General features: G+C 34.0%; 10 non-coding genes across 10 annotated transcripts; 5 read left to right on the top strand and 5 right to left on the bottom strand.

Moving 5' to 3' along the window:
- Nucleotides 1-149: 149 nt before the first annotated feature.
- On the bottom strand, nt 150-221 carry TRNAQ-UUG (transfer RNA glutamine (anticodon UUG)). The gene has a single exon. It is a non-coding gene; the product is annotated as a tRNA-Gln (tRNA).
- A 1,547-nt stretch (nt 222-1,768) lies between these two features.
- Nucleotides 1,769-1,840, top strand: TRNAQ-CUG (transfer RNA glutamine (anticodon CUG)). The gene has a single exon. It is a non-coding gene; the product is annotated as a tRNA-Gln (tRNA).
- Nucleotides 1,841-2,665: 825 nt separating this feature from the next.
- On the bottom strand, nt 2,666-2,737 carry TRNAQ-UUG (transfer RNA glutamine (anticodon UUG)). The gene has a single exon. It is a non-coding gene; the product is annotated as a tRNA-Gln (tRNA).
- A 1,545-nt stretch (nt 2,738-4,282) lies between these two features.
- On the top strand, nt 4,283-4,354 carry TRNAQ-CUG (transfer RNA glutamine (anticodon CUG)). Its single transcript has one exon. It is a non-coding gene; the product is annotated as a tRNA-Gln (tRNA).
- Nucleotides 4,355-5,179: 825 nt separating this feature from the next.
- TRNAQ-UUG (transfer RNA glutamine (anticodon UUG)) lies at nt 5,180-5,251 on the bottom strand. Its single transcript has one exon. It is a non-coding gene; the product is annotated as a tRNA-Gln (tRNA).
- A 1,547-nt stretch (nt 5,252-6,798) lies between these two features.
- On the top strand, nt 6,799-6,870 carry TRNAQ-CUG (transfer RNA glutamine (anticodon CUG)). The gene has a single exon. It is a non-coding gene; the product is annotated as a tRNA-Gln (tRNA).
- Nucleotides 6,871-7,695: 825 nt separating this feature from the next.
- On the bottom strand, nt 7,696-7,767 carry TRNAQ-UUG (transfer RNA glutamine (anticodon UUG)). The gene has a single exon. It is a non-coding gene; the product is annotated as a tRNA-Gln (tRNA).
- A 1,545-nt stretch (nt 7,768-9,312) lies between these two features.
- Nucleotides 9,313-9,384, top strand: TRNAQ-CUG (transfer RNA glutamine (anticodon CUG)). The gene has a single exon. It is a non-coding gene; the product is annotated as a tRNA-Gln (tRNA).
- Nucleotides 9,385-10,209: 825 nt separating this feature from the next.
- TRNAQ-UUG (transfer RNA glutamine (anticodon UUG)) lies at nt 10,210-10,281 on the bottom strand. Its single transcript has one exon. It is a non-coding gene; the product is annotated as a tRNA-Gln (tRNA).
- Nucleotides 10,282-11,828: 1,547 nt separating this feature from the next.
- TRNAQ-CUG (transfer RNA glutamine (anticodon CUG)) lies at nt 11,829-11,900 on the top strand. The gene has a single exon. It is a non-coding gene; the product is annotated as a tRNA-Gln (tRNA).
- Nucleotides 11,901-12,586: the final 686 nt, after the last annotated feature.

Here is a 12,586-nt window from a genome sequence, read left to right as displayed (position 1 = left end):
TCCAGGTATTGTAAAAATTCTATTATTTGCTCACATCTAGTAAACTTTTAGAGTATAATCAATAAATTACTTTTTCACCCTACCGGTATTAGATATGTGATATTAATGAATACACTTGAAAGAAAATGATTTGGTCAAGAGTCATAAAATGGTCCCACCGAGATTTGAACTCGGATCATTGGATTCAAAGTCCAAAGTGCTAACCATTACACCATGGAACCTCCCATGTGAAAGGAGCGCAAACTGCTGCAGCAATGTGGAAATGTCAAAGTTTTTAATATTCTACTGTCAAAGAGAAACTGAATTGGATTGCTTTCCTATTCTGGTAAACTTTTGCATATTGAACTATGTTGGGGAAGGATGTTGCCCAAAAGACTCAAATAACGGTATAACTCTGTTGAACAGTGGTTTTTACGTGAGATAATATTTTTCAATGAAAGATAAGTTGCCCCCTGAGGCAAATCTCTTCTGTCAAAATGGAAAGCTCACCCTGGTAGGGGAGGGTGGATGGTGTCATGGTTAGCACTCTGGACTCTGAAAACGGGGATCTGAGTACAAATTTCAGTGGGACTTATCTGAACTTTACAATTTTCTTTTCCATTCAGTTCTTAGAAGTTTTATTTGGAACAACATCACATTTACTTATAAACATGTAAAAATCAACCTGTACATATGTATCTCTGTATATATAGCTATATGTCTCTGTATATTTATAGGAAAATATAAACATATAGATTATAAAAATAAATATAATTAGTGGAGGTGAAAATCATGAACAGTTGTTGCCTCTCAGCATTTGAAACATGAGTTTCTACTTCTTTCTCTTTTATATGTCCTGAAATTGAGATAGTCACTTTTTACTCATTATTGATCCAACAATACAGTTGATGTATACAAAGCATATCATATGATTTGTGAATAAAGTTCAAAAATGAGAATTTGATCAGTACCTGTGATGCCTCCGACCAAAAGCTTATATTTTACGATTGGAGATCAACTGTTGTAAATCAGCATGAAAAACATTTTCTTTTCACGATTTCCATACTAATATAAAACAACATTTTTACTAGCTGAATGAGATCATCATTTGGGTTCCTCTATGTTTGATTGAAGAAAACTTCTCATTCAAAATGTGCTATTTTCGCCTTATCAATAGCAGGAAAGCTTAAAAAAGTGATGCTGTGAATCACCCGTCTGAAATGCGTTTGAGAAAATCAGGATATGATTTTATAATGGCTAACTACTTTGTGAAGAAATTTGATGTCAAAGTATTGTAAAGTTTGTATTGATGTAACTTGTTCAAGCTGATGGACATTTTGAAAGCATTCAATAATTGACTCTTTCAACCTACTGGTGTTGGATTTGAGCTATCAATGAACAAAGATGAAGAAATGGAAAAGCTCAAGAGTAATAAAAAAAGTCCCTCCAAGGTCTCAAATCGGATCATTGGATGCAAAGTCCAAATTGCCAACCATTGCTCTATGGAGCCACCCATGCAGGAGACAGAGACATTGCTTCTGTAGTCTGGAAATGTAGACTGTTTAATTATGCTACAGGCAAAGATGAACATTGTGATATAACTTTTATATTCTGATAAACATTTGAATATTTAACACTTTTATAGAGAATATAGCGAAAAGAATCAAATCACATTAAAGCTCTATCCACTATGACCATTCAAATGAGATATCTTTGTATCAATATAAGAGAAGGCCATCACTGAGGCGCTCTCTTTTGTCTCAATGGAAAAGTCACTCTTGTGGGAGAGGGTTCCATGGTGTAATGGTTAGCACTCTGGACTCTGAATCCAGCGATCCGAGTTCAAATCTCGGTGGGACCTACTACAATTATGAGATTCACTGTTTAACTCATTTTTTAGAATTTGGTCTAGAAAAAACCTAATATCAATGTTTTATACTGATGCGTATGAACGCATAAGTATGTATAGATGCATACATAGCTTTATCCGTCTAGATAGCTGTTAGACAATATGAACATATCAATTATTCATAAACATAAATATTGAAGCTGAACCTAGAAACTGTTCTTTCACATCCACATTGTAAACATGAGTTTATTTTCCTTTCTCATCTATATGGCCAGTAATGAGATAGTTCATTTTTGCTGATTTCTTAGCTGACAACATGCTGGGCTTACACAGTGCATTTCATTGTGAATTTCTTTGAAAGTGAATTTCAGATTCACACCTTTGACATGTCTTTCAAAAGATTCAACTTTATTGGTTGTGGAATTACTGTTGAAAATCAGTGTGTAAAATCTTTGTACGTCTGAATTTCAAGATTATTATTCAAACTGCACATCTTCGGTCACCGTAATACAAAGTTTGGCTCCTCAAGTTTTGTTTTAATGAACGCTTTGCAATTAAAAAGTTCCTTGTTCCCCTTATCAATAACAGTAAGATTTTAAAAAGTAATGTCGTGCATCAGGCCCCTGTGATGAGTTTGAGAAACCAGAGTGAGTTTGTAAAATCTCTCATTATTTTGAGCCATTTAGTTTCCAGGTATTGTAAAAATTCTATTATTTGCTCACATCTAGTAAACTTTTAGAGTATAATCAATAAATTAACTTTTCACCCTACCGGTATTAGATATGTGATATTAATGAATACACTTGAAAGAAAATGATTTGGTCAAGAGTCATAAAATGGTCCCACCGAGATTTGAACTCGGATCATTGGATTCAAAGTCCAAAGTGCTAACCATTACACCATGGAACCTCCCATGTGAAAGGAGCGCAAACTGCTGCAGCAATGTGGAAATGTCAAAGTTTTTAATATTCTACTGTCAAAGAGAAACTGAATTGGATTGCTTTCCTATTCTGGTAAACTTTTGCATATTGAACTATGTTGGGGAAGGATGTTGCCCAAAAGACTCAAATAACGTTATAACTCTGTTGAACAGTGGTTTTTACGTGAGATAATATTTTTCAATGAAAGATAAGTTGCCCCCTGAGGCAAATCTCTTCTGTCAAAATGGAAAGCTCACCCTGGTACGGGAGGGTGGATGGTGTCATGGTTAGCACTCTGGACTCTGAAAACGGGGATCTGAGTACAAATTTCAGTGGGACTTATCTGAACTTTACAATTTTCTTTTCCATTCAGTTCTTAGAAGTTTTATTTGGAACAACATCACATTTACTTGTAAACATGTAAAAATCAACCTGTACATATGTATCTCTGTATATATAGCTATATGTCTCTGTATATTTATAGGAAAATATAAACATATAGATTATAAAAATAAATATAATTAGTGGAGGTGAAAATCATGAACAGTTGTTGCCTCTCAGCATTTGAAACATGAGTTTCTACTTCTTTCTCTTTTATATGTCCTGAAATTGAGATAGTCACTTTTTACTCATTATTGATCCAACAATACAGTTGATGTATACAAAGCATATCATATGATTTGTGAATAAAGTTCAAAAATGAGAATTTGATCAGTACCTGTGATGCCTCCGACCAAAAGCTTATATTTTACGATTGGAGATCAACTGTTGTAAATCAGCATGAAAAACATTTTCTTTTCACGATTTCCATACTAATATAAAACAACATTTTTACTAGCTGAATGAGATCATCATTTGGGTTCCTCTATGTTTGATTGAAGAAAACTTCTCATTCAAAATGTGCTATTTTCGCCTTATCAATAGCAGGAAAGCTTAAAAAAGTGATGCTGTGAATCACCCGTCTGAAATGCGTTTGAGAAAATCAGGATATGATTTTATAATGGCTAACTACTTTGTGAAGAAATTTGATGTCAAAGTATTGTAAAGTTTGTATTGATGTAACTTGTTCAAGCTGATGGACATTTTGAAAGCATTCAATAATTGACTCTTTCAACCTACTGGTGTTGGATTTGAGCTATCAATGAACAAAGATGAAGAAATGGAAAAGCTCAAGAGTAATAAAAAAAGTCCCTCCAAGGTCTCAAATCGGATCATTGGATGCAAAGTCCAAATTGCCAACCATTGCTCTATGGAGCCACCCATGCAGGAGACAGAGACATTGCTTCTGTAGTCTGGAAATGTAGACTGTTTAATTATGCTACAGGCAAAGATGAACATTGTGATATAACTTTTATATTCTGATAAACATTTGAATATTTAACACTTTTATAGAGAATATAGCGAAAAGAATCAAATCACATTAAAGCTCTATCCACTATGACCATTCAAATGAGATATCTTTGTATCAATATAAGAGAAGGCCATCACTGAGGCGCTCTCTTTTGTCTCAATGGAAAAGTCACTCTTGTGAGAGGGTTCCATGGTGTAATGGTTAGCACTCTGGACTCTGAATCCAGCGATCCGAGTTCAAATCTCGGTGGGACCTACTACAATTATGAGATTCACTGTTTAACTCATTTTTTAGAATTTGGTCTAGAAAAAACTTAATATCAATGTTTTATACTGATGCGTATGAACGCATAAGTATGTATAGATGCATACATAGCTTTATCCGTCTAGATAGCTGTTAGACAATATGAACATATCAATTATTCATAAACATAAATATTGAAGCTGAACCTAGAAACTGTTCTTTCACATCCACATTGTAAACATGAGTTTATTTTCCTTTCTCATCTATATGGCCAGTAATGAGATAGTTCATTTTTGCTGATTTCTTAGCTGACAACATGCTGGACTTACACAGTGCATTTCATTGTGAATTTCTTTGAAAGTGAATTTCAGATTCACACCTTTGACATGTCTTTCAAAAGATTCAACTTTATTGGTTGTGGAATTACTGTTGAAAATCAGTGTGTAAAATCTTTGTACGTCTGAATTTCAAGATTATTATTCAAACTGCACATCTTCGGTCACCGTAATACAAAGTTTGGCTCCTCAAGTTTTGTTTTAATGAACGCTTTGCAATTAAAAAGTTCCTTGTTCCCCTTATCAATAACAGTAAGATTTTAAAAAGTAATGTCGTGCATCAGGCCCCTGTGATGAGTTTGAGAAACCAGAGTGAGTTTGTAAAATCTCTCATTATTTTGAGCCATTTAGTTTCCAGGTATTGTAAAAATTCTATTATTTGCTCACATCTAGTAAACTTTTAGAGTATAATCAATAAATTAATTTTTCACCCTACCGGTATTAGATATGTGATATTAATGAATACACTTGAAAGAAAATGATTTGGTCAAGAGTCATAAAATGGTCCCACCGAGATTTGAACTCGGATCATTGGATTCAAAGTCCAAAGTGCTAACCATTACACCATGGAACCTCCCATGTGAAAGGAGCGCAAACTGCTGCAGCAATGTGGAAATGTCAAAGTTTTTAATATTCTACTGTCAAAGAGAAACTGAATTGGATTGCTTTCCTATTCTGGTAAACTTTTGCATATTGAACTATGTTGGGGAAGGATGTTGCCCAAAAGACTCAAATAACGTTATAACTCTGTTGAACAGTGGTTTTTACGTGAGATAATATTTTTCAATGAAAGATAAGTTGCCCCCTGAGGCAAATCTCTTCTGTCAAAATGGAAAGCTCACCCTGGTACGGGAGGGTGGATGGTGTCATGGTTAGCACTCTGGACTCTGAAAACGGGGATCTGAGTACAAATTTCAGTGGGACTTATCTGAACTTTACAATTTTCTTTTCCATTCAGTTCTTAGAAGTTTTATTTGGAACAACATCACATTTACTTGTAAACATGTAAAAATCAACCTGTACATATGTATCTCTGTATATATAGCTATATGTCTCTGTATATTTATAGGAAAATATAAACATATAGATTATAAAAATAAATATAATTAGTGGAGGTGAAAATCATGAACAGTTGTTGCCTCTCAGCATTTGAAACATGAGTTTCTACTTCTTTCTCTTTTATATGTCCTGAAATTGAGATAGTCACTTTTTACTCATTATTGATCCAACAATACAGTTGATGTATACAAAGCATATCATATGATTTGTGAATAAAGTTCAAAAATGAGAATTTGATCAGTACCTGTGATGCCTCCGACCAAAAGCTTATATTTTACGATTGGAGATCAACTGTTGTAAATCAGCATGAAAAACATTTTCTTTTCACGATTTCCATACTAATATAAAACAACATTTTTACTAGCTGAATGAGATCATCATTTGGGTTCCTCTATGTTTGATTGAAGAAAACTTCTCATTCAAAATGTGCTATTTTCGCCTTATCAATAGCAGGAAAGCTTAAAAAAGTGATGCTGTGAATCACCCGTCTGAAATGCGTTTGAGAAAATCAGGATATGATTTTATAATGGCTAACTACTTTGTGAAGAAATTTGATGTCAAAGTATTGTAAAGTTTGTATTGATGTAACTTGTTCAAGCTGATGGACATTTTGAAAGCATTCAATAATTGACTCTTTCAACCTACTGGTGTTGGATTTGAGCTATCAATGAACAAAGATGAAGAAATGGAAAAGCTCAAGAGTAATAAAAAAAGTCCCTCCAAGGTCTCAAATCGGATCATTGGATGCAAAGTCCAAATTGCCAACCATTGCTCTATGGAGCCACCCATGCAGGAGACAGAGACATTGCTTCTGTAGTCTGGAAATGTAGACTGTTTAATTATGCTACAGGCAAAGATGAACATTGTGATATAACTTTTATATTCTGATAAACATTTGAATATTTAACACTTTTATAGAGAATATAGCGAAAAGAATCAAATCACATTAAAGCTCTATCCACTATGACCATTCAAATGAGATATCTTTGTATCAATATAAGAGAAGGCCATCACTGAGGCGCTCTCTTTTGTCTCAATGGAAAAGTCACTCTTGTGGGAGAGGGTTCCATGGTGTAATGGTTAGCACTCTGGACTCTGAATCCAGCGATCCGAGTTCAAATCTCGGTGGGACCTACTACAATTATGAGATTCACTGTTTAACTCATTTTTTAGAATTTGGTCTAGAAAAAACCTAATATCAATGTTTTATACTGATGCGTATGAACGCATAAGTATGTATAGATGCATACATAGCTTTATCCGTCTAGATAGCTGTTAGACAATATGAACATATCAATTATTCATAAACATAAATATTGAAGCTGAACCTAGAAACTGTTCTTTCACATCCACATTGTAAACATGAGTTTATTTTCCTTTCTCATCTATATGGCCAGTAATGAGATAGTTCATTTTTGCTGATTTCTTAGCTGACAACATGCTGGGCTTACACAGTGCATTTCATTGTGAATTTCTTTGAAAGTGAATTTCAGATTCACACCTTTGACATGTCTTTCAAAAGATTCAACTTTATTGGTTGTGGAATTACTGTTGAAAATCAGTGTGTAAAATCTTTGTACGTCTGAATTTCAAGATTATTATTCAAACTGCACATCTTCGGTCACCGTAATACAAAGTTTGGCTCCTCAAGTTTTGTTTTAATGAACGCTTTGCAATTAAAAAGTTCCTTGTTCCCCTTATCAATAACAGTAAGATTTTAAAAAGTAATGTCGTGCATCAGGCCCCTGTGATGAGTTTGAGAAACCAGAGTGAGTTTGTAAAATCTCTCATTATTTTGAGCCATTTAGTTTCCAGGTATTGTAAAAATTCTATTATTTGCTCACATCTAGTAAACTTTTAGAGTATAATCAATAAATTAACTTTTCACCCTACCGGTATTAGATATGTGATATTAATGAATACACTTGAAAGAAAATGATTTGGTCAAGAGTCATAAAATGGTCCCACCGAGATTTGAACTCGGATCATTGGATTCAAAGTCCAAAGTGCTAACCATTACACCATGGAACCTCCCATGTGAAAGGAGCGCAAACTGCTGCAGCAATGTGGAAATGTCAAAGTTTTTAATATTCTACTGTCAAAGAGAAACTGAATTGGATTGCTTTCCTATTCTGGTAAACTTTTGCATATTGAACTATGTTGGGGAAGGATGTTGCCCAAAAGACTCAAATAACGTTATAACTCTGTTGAACAGTGGTTTTTACGTGAGATAATATTTTTCAATGAAAGATAAGTTGCCCCCTGAGGCAAATCTCTTCTGTCAAAATGGAAAGCTCACCCTGGTACGGGAGGGTGGATGGTGTCATGGTTAGCACTCTGGACTCTGAAAACGGGGATCTGAGTACAAATTTCAGTGGGACTTATCTGAACTTTACAATTTTCTTTTCCATTCAGTTCTTAGAAGTTTTATTTGGAACAACATCACATTTACTTGTAAACATGTAAAAATCAACCTGTACATATGTATCTCTGTATATATAGCTATATGTCTCTGTATATTTATAGGAAAATATAAACATATAGATTATAAAAATAAATATAATTAGTGGAGGTGAAAATCATGAACAGTTGTTGCCTCTCAGCATTTGAAACATGAGTTTCTACTTCTTTCTCTTTTATATGTCCTGAAATTGAGATAGTCACTTTTTACTCATTATTGATCCAACAATACAGTTGATGTATACAAAGCATATCATATGATTTGTGAATAAAGTTCAAAAATGAGAATTTGATCAGTACCTGTGATGCCTCCGACCAAAAGCTTATATTTTACGATTGGAGATCAACTGTTGTAAATCAGCATGAAAAACATTTTCTTTTCACGATTTCCATACTAATATAAAACAACATTTTTACTAGCTGAATGAGATCATCATTTGGGTTCCTCTATGTTTGATTGAAGAAAACTTCTCATTCAAAATGTGCTATTTTCGCCTTATCAATAGCAGGAAAGCTTAAAAAAGTGATGCTGTGAATCACCCGTCTGAAATGCGTTTGAGAAAATCAGGATATGATTTTATAATGGCTAACTACTTTGTGAAGAAATTTGATGTCAAAGTATTGTAAAGTTTGTATTGATGTAACTTGTTCAAGCTGATGGACATTTTGAAAGCATTCAATAATTGACTCTTTCAACCTACTGGTGTTGGATTTGAGCTATCAATGAACAAAGATGAAGAAATGGAAAAGCTCAAGAGTAATAAAAAAAGTCCCTCCAAGGTCTCAAATCGGATCATTGGATGCAAAGTCCAAATTGCCAACCATTGCTCTATGGAGCCACCCATGCAGGAGACAGAGACATTGCTTCTGTAGTCTGGAAATGTAGACTGTTTAATTATGCTACAGGCAAAGATGAACATTGTGATATAACTTTTATATTCTGATAAACATTTGAATATTTAACACTTTTATAGAGAATATAGCGAAAAGAATCAAATCACATTAAAGCTCTATCCACTATGACCATTCAAATGAGATATCTTTGTATCAATATAAGAGAAGGCCATCACTGAGGCGCTCTCTTTTGTCTCAATGGAAAAGTCACTCTTGTGAGAGGGTTCCATGGTGTAATGGTTAGCACTCTGGACTCTGAATCCAGCGATCCGAGTTCAAATCTCGGTGGGACCTACTACAATTATGAGATTCACTGTTTAACTCATTTTTTAGAATTTGGTCTAGAAAAAACTTAATATCAATGTTTTATACTGATGCGTATGAACGCATAAGTATGTATAGATGCATACATAGCTTTATCCGTCTAGATAGCTGTTAGACAATATGAACATATCAATTATTCATAAACATAAATATTGAAGCTGAACCTAGAAACTGTTCTTTCACATCCACATTGTAAACATGAGTTTATTTTCCTTTCTCATCTATATGGCCAGTAATGAGATAGTTCATTTTTGCTGATTTCTTAGCTGACAACATGCTGGACTTACACAGTGCATTTCATTGTGAATTTCTTTGAAAGTGAATTTCAGATTCACACCTTTGACATGTCTTTCAAAAGATTCAACTTTATTGGTTGTGGAATTACTGTTGAAAATCAGTGTGTAAAATCTTTGTACGTCTGAATTTCAAGATTATTATTCAAACTGCACATCTTCGGTCACCGTAATACAAAGTTTGGCTCCTCAAGTTTTGTTTTAATGAACGCTTTGCAATTAAAAAGTTCCTTGTTCCCCTTATCAATAACAGTAAGATTTTAAAAAGTAATGTCGTGCATCAGGCCCCTGTGATGAGTTTGAGAAACCAGAGTGAGTTTGTAAAATCTCTCATTATTTTGAGCCATTTAGTTTCCAGGTATTGTAAAAATTCTATTATTTGCTCACATCTAGTAAACTTTTAGAGTATAATCAATAAATTAATTTTTCACCCTACCGGTATTAGATATGTGATATTAATGAATACACTTGAAAGAAAATGATTTGGTCAAGAGTCATAAAATGGTCCCACCGAGATTTGAACTCGGATCATTGGATTCAAAGTCCAAAGTGCTAACCATTACACCATGGAACCTCCCATGTGAAAGGAGCGCAAACTGCTGCAGCAATGTGGAAATGTCAAAGTTTTTAATATTCTACTGTCAAAGAGAAACTGAATTGGATTGCTTTCCTATTCTGGTAAACTTTTGCATATTGAACTATGTTGGGGAAGGATGTTGCCCAAAAGACTCAAATAACGTTATAACTCTGTTGAACAGTGGTTTTTACGTGAGATAATATTTTTCAATGAAAGATAAGTTGCCCCCTGAGGCAAATCTCTTCTGTCAAAATGGAAAGCTCACCCTGGTACGGGAGGGTGGATGGTGTCATGGTTAGCACTCTGGACTCTGAAAACGGGGATCTGAGTACAAATTTCAGTGGGACTTATCTGAACTTTACAATTTTCTTTTCCATTCAGTTCTTAGAAGTTTTATTTGGAACAACATCACATTTACTTGTAAACATGTAAAAATCAACCTGTACATATGTATCTCTGTATATATAGCTATATGTCTCTGTATATTTATAGGAAAATATAAACATATAGATTATAAAAATAAATATAATTAGTGGAGGTGAAAATCATGAACAGTTGTTGCCTCTCAGCATTTGAAACATGAGTTTCTACTTCTTTCTCTTTTATATGTCCTGAAATTGAGATAGTCACTTTTTACTCATTATTGATCCAACAATACAGTTGATGTATACAAAGCATATCATATGATTTGTGAATAAAGTTCAAAAATGAGAATTTGATCAGTACCTGTGATGCCTCCGACCAAAAGCTTATATTTTACGATTGGAGATCAACTGTTGTAAATCAGCATGAAAAACATTTTCTTTTCACGATTTCCATACTAATATAAAACAACATTTTTACTAGCTGAATGAGATCATCATTTGGGTTCCTCTATGTTTGATTGAAGAAAACTTCTCATTCAAAATGTGCTATTTTCGCCTTATCAATAGCAGGAAAGCTTAAAAAAGTGATGCTGTGAATCACCCGTCTGAAATGCGTTTGAGAAAATCAGGATATGATTTTATAATGGCTAACTACTTTGTGAAGAAATTTGATGTCAAAGTATTGTAAAGTTTGTATTGATGTAACTTGTTCAAGCTGATGGACATTTTGAAAGCATTCAATAATTGACTCTTTCAACCTACTGGTGTTGGATTTGAGCTATCAATGAACAAAGATGAAGAAATGGAAAAGCTCAAGAGTAATAAAATAAGTCCCTCCAAGGTCTCAAATCGGATCATTGGATGCAAAGTCCAAATTGCCAACCATTGCTCTATGGAGCTACCCATGCAGGAGACAGAGACATTGCTTCTGTAGTCTGGAAATGTAGACTGTTTAATTATGCTACAGGCAAAGATGAACATTGTGATATAACTTTTATATTCTGATAAACATTTGAATATTTAACACTTTTATAGAGAATATAGCGAAAAGAATCAAATCACATTAAAGCTCTATCCACCATGACCATTCAAATGCGATATCTTTGTATTAATATAAGAGAAGGCCATCACTGATGCGCTCTCTTTTGTCTCAATGGAAAAGTCACTCTTGTGTGAGAGGGTTCCATGGTGTAATGGTTAGCACTCTGGACTCTGAATCCAGCGATCCGAGTTCAAATCTCGGTGGGACCTACTACAATTATGAGATTCACTGTTTAACTCATTTTTTAGAATTTGGTCTAGAAAAAACCTAATATCAATGTTTTATACTGATGCGTATGAACGCATAAGTATGTATAGATGCATACATAGCTTTATCCGTCTAGATAGCTGTTAGACAATATGAACATATCAATTATTCATAAACATAAATATTGAAGCTGAACCTAGAAACTGTTCTTTCACATCCACATTGTAAACATGAGTTTATTTTCCTTTCTCATCTATATGGCCAGTAATGAGATAGTTCATTTTTGCTGATTTCTTAGCTGACAACATGCTGGACTTACACAGTGCATTTCATTGTGAATTTCTTTGAAAGTGAATTTCAGATTCACACCTTTGACATGTCTTTCAAAAGATTCAACTTTATTGGTTGTGGAATTACTGTTGAAAATCAGTGTGTAAAATCTTTGTACGTCTGAATTTCAAGATTATTATTCAAACTGCACATCTTCGGTCACCGTAATACAAAGTTTGGCTCCTCAAGTTTTGTTTTAATGAACGCTTTGCAATTAAAAAGTTCCTTGTTCCCCTTATCAATAACAGTAAGATTTTAAAAAGTAATGTCGTGCATCAGGCCCCTGTGATGAGTTTGAGAAACCAGAGTGAGTTTGTAAAATCTCTCATTATTTTGAGCCATTTAGTTTCCAGGTATT

The sequence above is a fragment of the Triturus cristatus genome, chromosome 5_2 (assembly GCF_964204655.1).
Source record: "Triturus cristatus chromosome 5_2, aTriCri1.1, whole genome shotgun sequence".
In the NCBI taxonomy this organism is placed as follows: Eukaryota; Metazoa; Chordata; class Amphibia; order Caudata; family Salamandridae; genus Triturus; species Triturus cristatus.
Note: the sequence above shows the minus strand (reverse complement) of the source record. Positions and strands in the feature narration are given on the sequence as shown.